Source organism: Emydura macquarii, unplaced genomic scaffold (assembly GCF_026122565.2).
Source record: "Emydura macquarii macquarii isolate MOO-44397 ecotype Brisbane River unplaced genomic scaffold, CSIRO-AGI_Emac_v2 contig_67, whole genome shotgun sequence".
Classification (NCBI taxonomy): Eukaryota; Metazoa; Chordata; order Testudines; family Chelidae; genus Emydura; species Emydura macquarii.
Window position 1 is genome coordinate 3,917,436 of NW_027130204.1, and position 13,694 is coordinate 3,931,129.

The window sequence follows — 13,694 nt, forward strand, 5'->3', positions numbered from 1 at the left end:
TGCCGCCCGTGGATGAGGAGGGCCTAGCAGGTCTATCCCACCTCAGCGACCCAGAGGAGGCAGGTACCGGGGGTTTCAGGGAGGAAGAAGCCCAGGGATAGCCGCACGTTGGTGGCTGAGTCAGGGGCAACCCGTGCGGCGTGTTGCGGCCGGAGCCCCGCCGACCCAGTGGCAAACACCATTGCCACTGCCAGGGCCCTGGGCTGGGACGCAGTGGAGACAGGCGGGCCTGCGTCCCCCTCCCCCGTTCCCTATCCTCCGTGAGGAAGCCTTCCCCGCCATGCCGTTCCAGTGAGCGGCTTGCTCACCTGCCAGCCCTGCCTGAGGGCCGGGCTTTAGACTGTTTGCCTGGCCAGCCCTGCCTGAGGGCCGGGCTTTAGACTGTTTGCCTGGCCAGCCCTGCCTGAGGGCCGGGCTTTAGACTGTTTGCCTGGCCAGCCCTGCCTGAGGGCCGGGCTTTAGACTGTTTGCCTGGCCAGCCCTGCCTGGGGGCCTGGTGCATAGACTGCTACCTTGCCAGTCCTGCCTGAGGGCCTGGCCGTAGACTGCGTGCCCTGAAAAGGGCGCAAGACTGCTCCTGGTGAGGGGTAGCCGGGAGGGGTGGTCCCCCTCTGAGGAGGACCCAGAGAGGGGAAAATCCGCATGCTGCTCCCTGGTTCCAGGGGCACGTCCACTCGTGGTGGAGAATGCGGGCATAACCAGCCCCTTGCTGTCAAGGGGGCGACCCGCTACTATATTCCCCAATACAGGTCAACATGGATCTGGACCAACTCAAGCAGTGGTGGGATGAGCTCCACCAGCAACAGCAGGCGGCCCAGCAGCAGCAACAGCAGCAGCTGCTCCAGGCGTTAGGGGCCCAGCAACAACAGCTCGTCCGAGACTTGGGGGCGCAGCATCAGGAGCAGCAACGCCAATACTTCCAACAGGTGACGGCGCTACACCCCGGCAGCATGGCGGGAGGGACGATGGCGGGTCCGGCAGGAACCCCGATGCCCCTACGACTGACGAAGCTGGGACCCGAGGATGACCCGGAAGCCTTCCTCATAACGTTTGAGAGGGTGGCATTGGCGGCCGGCTGGGCCCCCACCCAGTGGGCAACCCTACTAGCCCCCTACCTGACATGGGTACCGCAAGCGGTCGGCCGCCGAGGTGGTAGACCAGGTCGTGAAGGAGCAATTCCTCCAGATCCTACCGCCACGGGGCCGGACCTGGGTTATGCGCCACCGCCCCGCAGCATTGAGTGATGCCGTGCGGCTGATGGAGGACTTCCTGGCGGCGGAGGATCCTCCACTCCAGGTAACCCCCACCGTAAAGGGGACCCCTGCACGGAACCCCGGGCCACCGCCGCGGCGACCCGCCCTGCTGGGGCCAACCGGGAGAGACCGGGTGCCCAGGCCGCCCACCCTGTTAGCCCCGGCAACTCCTCGGGGACCGTCTAGCCGAAGGCCCGACCGGACCGCCAAACCACGGGGTGCAACCCGCCCAGCGGGAGATAGCCGAGCCCAGACAGGACGTCCCGAGGTCGGCCCCTGCTTCACCTGTGGCCATATGGGTCACCTACAGCGCGACTGCCCCCGCATGGACCTCTCGTATGGCCTGGTTTGTACCGGGGAAGGGCGAGCCCGGAGACGCCTAGGGCCCTCCGTGACAACCCCCGTGCAGCTCCCAGAGAGGCAGGCCTGGGCCCTGGTTGACTCTGGCTGCAGGCAGACGCTGGTCCACCCTGAGCTGCTTCCCCCAGGCCAGCCACTCCACGGGCGGGTCCACGTACGGTGCATTCACGGGGATGTAAAGGAATACCCCACCTGCCCACTCCAGCTCACCATTGCCGGAACGACCCAGGTGGTACAAGTCGGGGTTGCCGCAGGATTACCCTACCCCGTCATCCTCGGACGGGACTGGCCTGGGTTCGCCAGACTCCTCCAGACTCGCACACCTGGCGGACCCTGGGCAAGTAGCCCTCTTGGGGGCTACACCCCGGAGGGGGCCCCCGGAGACGGAGGACCCCGGAGCCCCGGGAGCCATAGGCCTACCTGACAAACCCCTCCAGATGGACCAAGAGGTCGGCCGTACCCCAGGCGGGGAAGGCCCGCAGATGACCCCCGTAGAGTAATTCTGCCAAGACCAGCGGAACGACCCCACACTGCGCCATGCGTACAAGCAGCTTGCCTACAAGGATGGGATTGCCATTCACCCCGGCCAGGACAACCAGTGGCCCCGCTTCGAACTACAGAAAGGCCGGCTATACCGCATGGAGCGGGACCCCCGGACTCAGGAGCCTCGGGCCCAACTGGTAGGGCCCCGACCCCACCAGCGGGCCGTCCTAAGGCTGGCCCATGACGTTCCCGCAGCTGGACACCTGGGGCTGGACAAAACCCTCGCCCGGATCCTGGCACGCTTTTACTGGCCAGGAATCTGATGAGAAGTCAAAGACTACTGTGCTTCCTGCCCCGAGTGCCAGCTGGCGGCTCCCCCGGGAATACCCCGGGCACCCCTCATACCGCTCCCACCGGTAGGAACCCCCTTCGAGAAGGTCGCCATGGACCTTGTGGGACCCCTCCCCAAGAGCGCCGCAGGCTTCCGGTATATCTTGGTGGTGATGGACTATGCCACCCGCTTCCCGGAGGCCATCCCGCTCCGGAGTGCCACGGCACACGCAGTAGCCGCCGAACTGCTAAAGATTTTTGCTCGGATCGGGCTGCCCCGAGAGCTTCTCTCGGACCAGGGCACAAATTTCACGTCCCGATTACTCCGAGAGGTCTGTGGCATCCTGGGAATAAAAAAATTAGACGTCCATTTATCACCCCCAGACGGACGGCCTAGTGGAACGATTCAATCGGACACTTAAGGGAATGCTGCGGAAGTTTTCAGCTGACGAACTCCGCCGCTGGGACCAGCTACTACCACCGCTCCTCATGGCCATCCGAGAGGTGCCCCAGGCCTCTACCAATTTTTCCCCCCTTTGAACTGCTATATGGGCAGCAACCGCGAGGCCTGCTGGACCTCCTTCGGGAGACATGGGAATAAGCACTGCCCTGCGATCAGGGGCTACTTCAGTATGTCATGTCCCTGCAGGACCGGTTGGCCCAGGTCGGAGAACTGGCCCAGGAAAACCTGAGGGACGCCCAGCAGACACAGGCACGAACCTACAACCGGGGTGCCCGCACCCGGAACTTCCAACCTGGAGACCAGGTTCTCGTCCTCCTCCCCACGGAGGAGTCCAAGCTCCTCGCACGCTGGCAGGGCCCATTTGAGGTTATCCGGCAGGTAGGTCCGGTTAACTATGAGGTCCGCCAGCCCCACCGGCAGAGACCCCAACAGATCTACCATATAAACCTCCTGAAGCCCTGGCGTGAGCGGGAGGCACTCATGATTGCGCCCTACCCCCCCAAGCCAGAGTTGGGGCCACAGCCCCCAGACCCGGGGGACCGGCAGGAACCTAGCCTGGGCAAGGACCTGACTGAAGGACAGCGGCGGCAGATCCGACAACTCCTGAAAGCCTTCGCCCGAACCTTTACGGCCAAGCCGGGCTGGACCAACCTGGTACAACACGACATCCAAACAAGCCCCGGGGTGGTGGTCCGGACCCCAGCTAGACCCCTCCCGCGACACATGTGGGAGGCTATCGAGGAGGAAGTGAGGGAGATGCTGGACTTGGGGGTAATTGAACCGTCACGGAGCGAGTGGAGAAGCCCCGTGGTCCTAGTTCCTAAGCCGGATGGCTCCCGCCGGTTCTGTGTAGACTTTCAGAAAGTCAACCTAGTCTCTAGGTTCGATGCCTACCCCATGCCCCGAGTCGACGAGCTCCTCGAGCGGCTCAGGGAGGCTCAGTATATTTCCACTCTGGACTTAACCAAAGGCTACTGGCAGATCCCGATGGAGCCGAGGGCCAAAGAAAAGACAGCCTTTGCCACGCCCCGGGGGCTGTACCAGTTCACCAGAATGCCTTCTGGGTTGCATGGAGCCCCCGCGACCTTCCAGAGACTAATGGACCAACTCCTGCAGCCCCATCTAGAATACGCGGCCGCGTATCTGGACGATGTAGTGGTGTACAGCCGACACTGGGAGGACCATCTCAACCACCTCGCCGCCGTACTCAGGGCCCTCCGAGATGCCGGCTTAACCGCCAACCCGAAGAAGTGTCGCCTCGGGTGGCGAGAAACAACCTACCTCGGATACTCCCTGGGGCGCAGAGTGGTCCGCCCGCTCGTGGGAAAAGTGCACGCGATCAGGGGACAACCCGCTCCAACTACCAAACGACAGGTACGACAATTCCTGGGGCTAGTGGGATATTCCCGACGGTTTATACCCGACTTTGCCACTATTGCCGCCCCGTTAACCAACCTCCTTGCAAAGACTGAGCCGGTACGCGTGCGCTGGACCCCACAATGTGAGAGTGCGTTCCAGGCACTCAAGGACGCGCTGTGCCGGGAGCCGGTGCTATATAGCCCCGACTTTGAGAAGAGCTTCCTGGTGCAGACCGACGCATCCACGGTGGGACTGGGGGCGGTCCTAGCCCAGGAAATTAACGGGGAAGAACACCCCGTCCTGTACATTAGCAGGAAGTTGTTCCCCCGGGAGCAACACTACTTGGTAGTGGAAAAGGAGGCCCTGGCTGTGAAATGGGCTGTGGAGGCCCTCCGGTACTACCTGCTTGGTAGTACCTTTGTCGTGGTCACCGACCATGCAGCCTTGAAGTGGCTGCATGAGATGAAAGAGACTAACGCTCGCCTCATGCGGTGGTATTTAACCCTCCAGCCCTTTGCTTTCACAGTGCAGCATCGCCCCAGTGGCCCCACCTGACTGGAAGCAGGGGGGCGGAGCTAGGCCTTTAAGAGCCAGGCCGATGAGCTCAGTTGGAGGGAGGCGGCCGAAGGGGAAGGATGCGTTTCCTCTGGAGCTCCTAGCTAAGGCCGGGCCGGGGAGCCGGGCAGAGAGGGAGTGGCCGGCCTTAAACCCAGCCTGGGGGTCGACCGAGGCCTCCCCCAGGTACCCTACGGCCTGGGAGTTGGAGGGCCCACCAGAGACCCCCACGGCCTGGGAGCCGGAAGAAGGCCCGTCGGGGCTCCCCGCAGACTACGAGCTGGAGGAGAACCCCCCGGAGACACCCGGGGCTTGGGAGCCAGAACCAGACCTGCCAGAGCAGTGCCGAACCTGGGACCCCGAGAACCTACCGGCCCTGCCCGAGGCCTAGGGACCGCAGGACCTAGAGGAGCTACCCTCCGAAGATGAGCCCATGGAGCTACCCGAGCTGTCGCCCGTGGATGAGGAGGTCCTAGCAGGTCTATCCCACCTCAGCGACCCAGAGGAGGCAGGTACCGGGGGTTTCAGGGAGGAAGAAGCCTAGGGATAGCCTCACGTTGGTGGCTGAGTCAGGGGCAACCCGGGCGGCGTGTTGCGGCCGGAGCCCCGCCGACCCAGTGGCAAACACCGTTGCCACTGCCAGGGCCCTGGGCTGGGACGCAGTGGAGACGGGCGGGCCTGAGTCCCCCTCCCCCCTTCCCTATCCTCCGTGAGGAAGCCTTCCCTGCCGTGCCGTTCCAGAGAGCGGCTTGCTCACCTGCCAGCCCTGCCTGCGGGCCTGGCTTTAAACTGTTTGCCTCGCCAGCCCTGCCTGCGGGCCTGGCTTTAAACTGTTTGCCTCGCCAGCCCTGCCTGCGGGCCTGGCTTTAAACTGTTTGCCTCGCCAGCCCTGCCTGCGGGCCTGGCTTTAAACTGTTTGCCTCGCCAGCCCTGCCTGAGGGCCTGGTGCATAGACTGCTTACCTTGCCAGCCCTGCCTGAGGGCCTGGCCGTAGACTGTGTGCCCTGAAAAGGGCGCAAGACTGCTCCCGGTGAGGGGTAGCCGGGAGGGGTGGACCCAGAGACCCAGAGGGGAAAACCCAGACACTGCTCCCCGGTTCCAGGGGCACGTCCACAAGGCACCCCCCAGGCCTTGTGATCTTTGAGCGCCTGGAACTCATCCTGCTTCTCCTGACACTGTTCAGAAGGACAGGTCCCTGGGGTGAGCAGCCAGGCACTTCTCCAACTCCAAGATTCCCCTTCCAACTACTCTACTGCCGTATCTCTCATCTGTCTGGCCCCCCAGGTGTAGTTGCAGCAGAAAAGTCGGGCATGGACCTTCCGCATGTTTCACCACCTCTGTACCAAGGGAAAGGCCTCCTCCAGGACAGCCAGAACTCCTGGAAGGATGCTACAAAGTCCATGTGCTCCAGCAGGCTGCTACTGAAGTGCCAGTAGGCTGGCCCTGGCCTCTCGAGAGTCAGGGAGGCCGTCACAGCCACCAAGTGGTGGCCCAAGAATGGGGCTGGCCTAATGCTGGAGGAGTGAGCCCACAAGATGTGGAAGTGAGGGATGTAAACACACTCCAACCAGGAGTGGCACAACTAAGTGTCCTCCACCTGGACACTGGGTGCTGGTCCTGCCAGACATCCACCAGGGAGAGACATGTGACAATCTCTCAGAGGATGTCCTCAGCAGCCTGTCCCAAAGCAGTCTCGCGCATCCAGGGTGGTGTTAAAATCCCTAGCCAGAACCAGTCGTTCATAAGGATCCAAAGCTCTGAGCAAGGTGTATGCCTGCCGGTAGAAGCACACCTGCTCCTGGCCTGGTATCACGGCATATATGTTGATCAGATTTAGAATCAGCCCTTCTACAGAAACCTGGAGGTGCAGCAGGCATCCCAGCATGACCTCGGCAACCCTCAGCACTTTGAGCCATAGGTCTGGGAGAATAGGGTGGCCCCCCCTCCCAAGAGCATGTTGGGGTAGCTGAAATACACCCTATCTTCCCACTTCAGCTGCCAGCTGGCTTCAGTGGCCAGATCGGTATGAGTCTCCTGCAGGAAGATCAGAGTACCTCCCCCATCCCTGATTGAAGGAAGAGCACCTGGCACCTGCAGAGACTCACTCTACAGCCCCTGATGTTCAGGGAGGTGAGGGTGATAGGCCTCATTGAGGAAGCAGAGGATCCTCGTGGCCAGAAGTGCCAGCTGTAATCCATGGCCCAGCCTGGAAACGGACAGGTAGGATATGGTGTTCTGCTTCATGGTGCCCCTGCCAGTGCTTTGCTGTCTTGCTGAGGGCAATATGTGTACGCCAGCAGTTACAAGTTACCACACAGCTCTTTTTCAGCAAGTATATTTATTCTGTGTGCAAAAACTATACAGAGAAGGCACACAAAAAGCAATAAATGTGTGTGTGTATATATATATATAATATAATATATATTAAACATGCCAGAAATAGCCCATTTTCCACATGGACCATTGGTAAGCCAAAGTCCTTCTAAACCTTCAGCAAGGGTTGGGGCCCCAGGGCCAAAAGTTTGGTCTGTTTGCTGGATCTAAAAAGGCACTGAACCTACTTAAACCCAGCCTTTTATATCAAATGTTTTGTCTCCCAGGCTCCTGAAAACAGGTAAAACCTTCTCACTGCCTGTTCCCCAGGAGGTTAAGTTTCAAAGCCAGGCTTGGGATTTTGCAATGAATTGCGCCCCTGTGATAAGAAGAGCTATGGATATTCTATAGTTCATAGTGTGTGGCCCATGACTCTTCGATTTTTTTTCATGCTTTCAATGTAACAATATAGCTCCCAAAGATATTGTATGAGGGAAAACGGTGTCTGCGACAGAGACACATACATACACAAATCAGCGTGTAGCGCTCTGTGAATGGAGAACTGGAGGAACGATGTACAGAGTGAGTGTGGCTGTGGGGAAGGGTTAGGCTGCTGCACACGGTCAGCGAGCGCGCGGGGAGCGGTTTTAGTAACGCCTGAGGTGAGGTTGCGGGGCTGGTGGTTGGAGTTGGTTGGTTCCAGGGGAAGGTTTTGGGTGACGCTCATGGCGAGCGGGGCTGTTGATGCAGGGGAAGGCTTTGATTGATGCACACTCGGTCAGAGGGGGTGAGGGGAGGGTTGTGGTGTTGTGTGGGGGGTGAGCCGGGGACAGGGCTATGTTGCCATGATGCTGCGCGCCGCGGCCCGTTCCGGCATGTCCGCGCTAGGCCCTGCCTCGCCTGCCCCGTCCCGGGCTTCGGAGGGGGGTGCGGGCGGGCAGGCAGGCAGGCAGGCGTCTGTGCGGTGCCACGGGTGGAGCCGGACTCGGCGGGAAGCGGCGGCCGGGCGGGCTCAGCAGTGGCTGGAGCCGCGGGTGTTTCTGTTTCCGGGCCTGTGGTGCCCTCTGCTTTCAGCCCTGGGCCGGGCCCTCGATCGAGCTGTGACACCCCCGCCAGCGCCAGGGGATGCGGGGGGCGGGCTGGGCCGTTGTGCGGGGGCCGTTCGTGCTGTCTGCTCCCCAGCCCCAGTCCGGACATTCTCTGTCGCCTGTCCTGGTTCCTTGTGACCGGCCCAGCAGGTGGGCCCTGGACGAGCGCGCTCCAGCCAGCCGGCCCGGCAGGGAGAGGCTGTGTGCCAGAGGGGACGCTTTCAGACAGTTGTTGGAAAACAGGATTCACAGTGGAAAGTGTGTAAACGCGTTAATCAGCCTTGCTGCTGCTGCCTACTATGATGAGAACTGGAAAACTGGTGACCTCTTTCAAAAGTTAAAGTTGCCTAAATGTTTCCAGTCTAAACCCTGATTTCTGTCCATGAAAATTTCTTGCAGTGTTTTGTTTTTTAATACCTCCCAACAGAAAATTGCACTTTGCAGGCATGCACAGTATAATGTAACTTTTTGTAGAGGTTTTAATCCACAGTGAAGTCTGTTTTTGAAGTTTGTAGAAGTATAGCAACTTTCAAGTCAGCTACAGAGTGTTCTGGGAGATTGAAGTGCTCTCCGACTGGTTTCTGGATGTTACCATTTTTTATGTCTGATTTGTGTCCATTTATTCTTTTGCATAGTGACAGTCTGGTTTGGCCAATGTACATGGCAGAGGGGCATTGCTGTCACATATGCAAACTCGACACAGTTAAACTGGGTCTAAATAGGGACTTGGAATTATTCTCATTACAAGAAGTAATTGTCACTGTTCACACATTCCCACCTCCTAATCAATGGTTGTGAATAGGCCTCCACTACTCTAACTGAATGGACTTTGCTTTTATCTAACTTCCCCATTGTTGTTCCTTACCCTTAGATGTGTGTGTGTGTGTGTGTGTGTGTATATATTATATATATATATATATACCTCCTCTCTGATTTCTGTTCCTTACATCTGATGAAGTGGGTTGCAGCCCACGAAAGCTTATGCCTGCCGAAATTAAATTTGTTAGTCTTTAAAGTGCTACAGGACTCTCCTTGTTTTTGCTGTATACAGACTAACACGGCTACCCCTCTGAAATTAATTATGGGGTCATCTTGTCCTTATTTCTCATTTATTTTTCTCCTAGACTGGCCTGTGGGGATGTTGAAGGAAAATTTGATGTTGTTCAACAGAGTGCAAGCTGTTCAGAAGGGAAGTGGAGAATTTGACGTAAGATTTATATTTCTGCTTCTGACCATGGTCTAATAGATTAGAAGTGTTTCACTGTATAAAGCTTCCCATTGGCAAGTAAAAAAAATCCCTGGCCTTAATGTTAAATTAAACCAAATGCTTATTTTTTAGATTCTTCTAAATCTAATGTGAACTAGAAACACAGTGCTTAGCATGTGCATAGTGCTTTGCCTCTTTAAAACTTTGAACAAATATTAATGGTCACAATATCTCTTTAAAGTTGATACTACAGGTAAGTCTAACTCTCATATTTGCAGAGGGGAAACTGAAGCAAGGAGATGCAATGACTTGTTCAAGGTCACTCACTGAGAGTATGTTTACACTACGGAGACTATACTGACATAGCTGTGGCACTGTAGCTATGTTGCCATAATTCCATAGTGCAGATGCAGCCTATACTGACAAAAGGAGTTTTTCTGTTGTCATAAGAATACCACCTCCCCAAGCGACAATATCTGTGTCTTCACTGAGGTTTACTACAGCACTCGGGTTTAGATTTTTCACACCCCTGAGCAACATAGCTATGTCAACCTTCCTTTTGAAGTGTAGACCTGGCCTTAGTCTGTGGTAGAGCCAGAAATAGAACCCAAGAATTATGGCCTTTGGCCTCCATGCTCATTCTACATTAATCAAAATGTAGAACTTGGATTATTTTACCAAAATTGGTTTTTGATTTCTGAATGACAGTTAATACAAAGATGACTATTTTCCTTAAAGTCCAACCATTTCTGAGTTCTTAAGTCTCTAAGTTAAAGTGGGTGAAAGGAAGGGTGTCTTTACTTGTAAACGTTTTGTAAGTTAAATTTGTTGTTTTAAAAAAGTGAGTTAAATGACAAGTATTGTTACCCGTCACTTCATTTACAACACCAACCACTTAAAAGTGAAAAAATTAATAGCTGCAAGATATTGTAAATCTGGCACCTACCCATGTGAGCAAATAGATGATATTTTCAAGAACAAAGAAATGCATATTTAATTACAATACATCAACTTGAACTCTGGTTTGTTTGTCTATTAATGCAATATTTGAGGTAATTAATGCTTTAGTGTAGTAAGTGATGTAACAGGTGTGTATAGTGTTGTCGCTTAGTAGCTGGGTTTTTTTTTTTTAAATGAGATTTTGTGTTTTTGCGTTTCCTTGAGGTGCATTTTAACATCTTCCAGATTTTTTTCTTGTAGTAAATGAACATAGTTTTAAAGTTTTTAAATAAATGGGACAGAGAAACATACAGGACTCAGTGGCTTTTTTCCTAATTCTGAAAGATGCTGTGAGAAAAGGCAACTAAACAACTTCACACTCTCATGGCTATGTCTTGAGCAACTGCAATATAAATCTGAGGCTCTTACTAATCGTCTTACCTAGTGTGTCAGTTTTATTCCTTCCTTCCATCTCTCTTTAATGTCTTAACCAGCCATGACAGATTTACCTTTCCAACACTCTACAATGTCCAGAATAGCAAACTAAAAGCTATTCCAATGCAGCCTGATCCTTGGCTGCATTTTTTCCTCCTACAGCATTGCAAGTTTTGCTTATGAAAAAGAGAAGTTGTAGCCAGAGGATTGAAGTCAGGAACCTGGAGTGGCTAACTGAGTTGTATTACTATGCCTTTGGTTTTCCAGCTACTGAACTGCAACCAAGAGACAAAAGCTGCATTTTTCCTATCTCTATCTATTCTTTTCTCTCTTCTCCTTTATGTATGTCTTGAGAAAAAACACAGGATGAGATTTTAACAGAACTTGAGAGCTCAAACTGATGCTGTTCTAACAGTGGGTGTCTAAGGTGTTTTAAAACCAACAATTAGTGTGGTAACAGTAAACAGTTAAATGTGGTCTGAGGTTCAGGTAAAGTAGGTTATGGACCCTACTCCTGTTGTAACAACCACCATTAAAATGTATCAAGAAAATTACTGAAAACGTGATGGTAGATCTTGAGGGCTGAGCAGGTGGTGGTAGCTGTGATGGTGCCATCTGTCCCTTCCCTGCAAGCTGTTCAGGCTGCATGCTTAAGCAAGAAACCAAGGTTCAATCCCCCCCAGAAAAGGAATGTCTAAAAAGGCAGTAGCCTTGCCCCATCAAAATGACCCAAGCAAACACACATCTGATGGATCGCAGATAGCAGCACTTCTTGGTGTCCTAGTAATCTCGTAAATTGTTGTTATAACAATTTTGTGCACTCCCCAGGAGCCTTGAGACTCTTAATCACAGTTCTTTATGCTTAAACACATCCAATTTGTACCATACTTGTAGGCGGTGTCAGCATAGATGTTTTTAAGGGACACAGTGAACTTGAAATCCACCCAATTAAAAATAAATCAATACTTTACAGCATATAGAATCATAGAAGATTAGAATTGGAAGGGACCTCAGGAGGTCATCTAGTCCAACCCCCTGCTCAAAGCAGGGCTAATCTCAGCTAAATCATCCCAGCCAGGGCTTTGTCAAGCTGCATGTTAAAAACCTTTAAATATGGAGATTCCACCACCTCCCTAGGTATGCTGGTATAGTATGTTCAATTTAGGGTTTTTTTTTTTTTTTGGCTTTAGTTAACTGGTTGTTAATAAATTTCAGTGAAACAGGCAAGATCTAACAGACTTGCTTTCTGGTTCCTAAATATAATACATTTTCTTTGTGTAGTGAATGTTTATATCGAATAAATATCAAGTTCTGAAATGAAGTGAACTAATCATGTGTTTCTTCTCCAGATCCTATTCCAACCTATATGTTGGGTGCCAATAACCAGGAAACTGTACATTATTTTCCAGATGTCAGTGATTGTGAAGTAGCTGAAAACATTACATACTTAGGTAATGGTATAGATTTTATTTCTGTGATGTGAATCTGATGTGTTTGTCTTAATGGGAGTATTAAAATCTTGCTGTAGTTTGTGCCTTAATCAAGGTTATGATGCCCTTTGCATTCCAAACCCCTCCTTCACTTGTTGATACCATCTTCCAGAAATCATATCTGCTGATCTCTTATACTGAGTCTCAGGCCCAAGATGAATTGTTTTTGAAAACTAGTAAAATCCATTCTACTTTTTTATTTAGGTGAGCAACATAAAAAGACATCTTTTGCACATTACGACACTTTCAGCCTTTGAGTTCTTCAGAGCCATTTGGGTTACCAAACTTAGCTTTTTGGACAAATTTCAATAAAGTTGTCAAGTTGCCAACTCTGGGGAAAAAATTGGGGAGTAAGTTACTGGCAAAAGAACAATATGCATTTCATATGTGCAATAAGAATTTTCCTTCCTAATTCAGCTAAGCATTTGTTTTAGGATATGTCCACATAGCAAAACTGCAGCCTGAATTAATCTACCTGAATGAGCATGAATCCAGCTAGTGCGAGCAACAATAGAAGTGAAGACAGTGCAGCACAGACTTCAGAGTGGGCTAGCATCAGATTACATACCTAAGGCCAAGCTGGGCTTGTACTACCCTTATTGAACCCTGCCCTGCACTGTTTTCATTACTATTGTCACTCATATTTGTTGGATTCAAGCTAGCTCAGGTAAGCTAGTTTTCACACGCTCAGCTTTTGCTTTGTAGATATAACCTCTGTGTGAGTCTGTAATATAGTAACAGAGGCCCTCTAGTGGTGGTGATGGTATGATAGTACTAAGCAGAGAAAATGCTTGTTGGACTCCTATCTAGAACACTACTTCTCAGGTAGTCTGAAAAATAGAATCTTAGGGATTCATAGATTATAAAGCCAGAAGGGACCACTATGATCATCTACTTTGACCTCCTGAATAAAACAGGCTATAGGTCTTTGAATAAGTTACAGTTTGAACTAGAGGAGAACTTTTAGAAAAGCATCCAATGTTGATTTAAAAACTGCTAGTGACGGAGAATTAACCACAACACTTGGTAAGTGGTCAATTACCCTCACTCTTAGGAAAATGCTTGCACCTGACCTCCAGTCTGAATTTATGTAGCTTCAACTTCTAGCTGCTGGATTGTGTTATACCTTTCTTTGATAGATTGAAGAACCAATTACAACATTTTTGTTCCTCGTGTAGGTATTTTTAGATTGTATTCAAGTCACCCCGTAACCTTCTAGATTGAGCTCCCTAAGTCTATCACTGTAAGGCATGTTTTCCAATCCTTTAATCATTCTCATGGTTCTTTTCTGAACCCTTTCCAATTTATCAATCTCCTTCTTGGATTGTGGACAACAGACCTGGACGTGGTAAAATAAACTCTCTACTTCTGCATGAGATTCTCCTGTTTATGCATCTATAGGCGACATTATCTCTTTTG

At 52.5% G+C, this 13,694-nt stretch overlaps 1 long non-coding RNA gene across 7 annotated transcripts in view; it reads left to right on the forward strand.

Annotated features, from left to right (window-relative positions):
• The first annotated feature begins 7,732 nt into the window (after nt 1–7,732).
• Nucleotides 7,733–13,694, forward strand: part of LOC137146924 (uncharacterized) — a 29,767-nt gene continuing 23,805 nt past the window's right edge. For 5 of the 7 annotated variants that reach the window (XR_010918095.1, XR_010918088.1, XR_010918100.1 and 2 more), the window contains exons 1-2: nt 9,205–9,411; nt 12,135–12,236. This is a non-coding gene — a long non-coding RNA (uncharacterized lncRNA). Of the gene's footprint in view, nt 7,779–7,934; nt 8,463–9,204; nt 9,412–12,134; nt 12,237–13,694 lie in introns of those variants that run through there. The other 2 variants (XR_010918089.1, XR_010918094.1) reach the window with 2 other exon arrangements.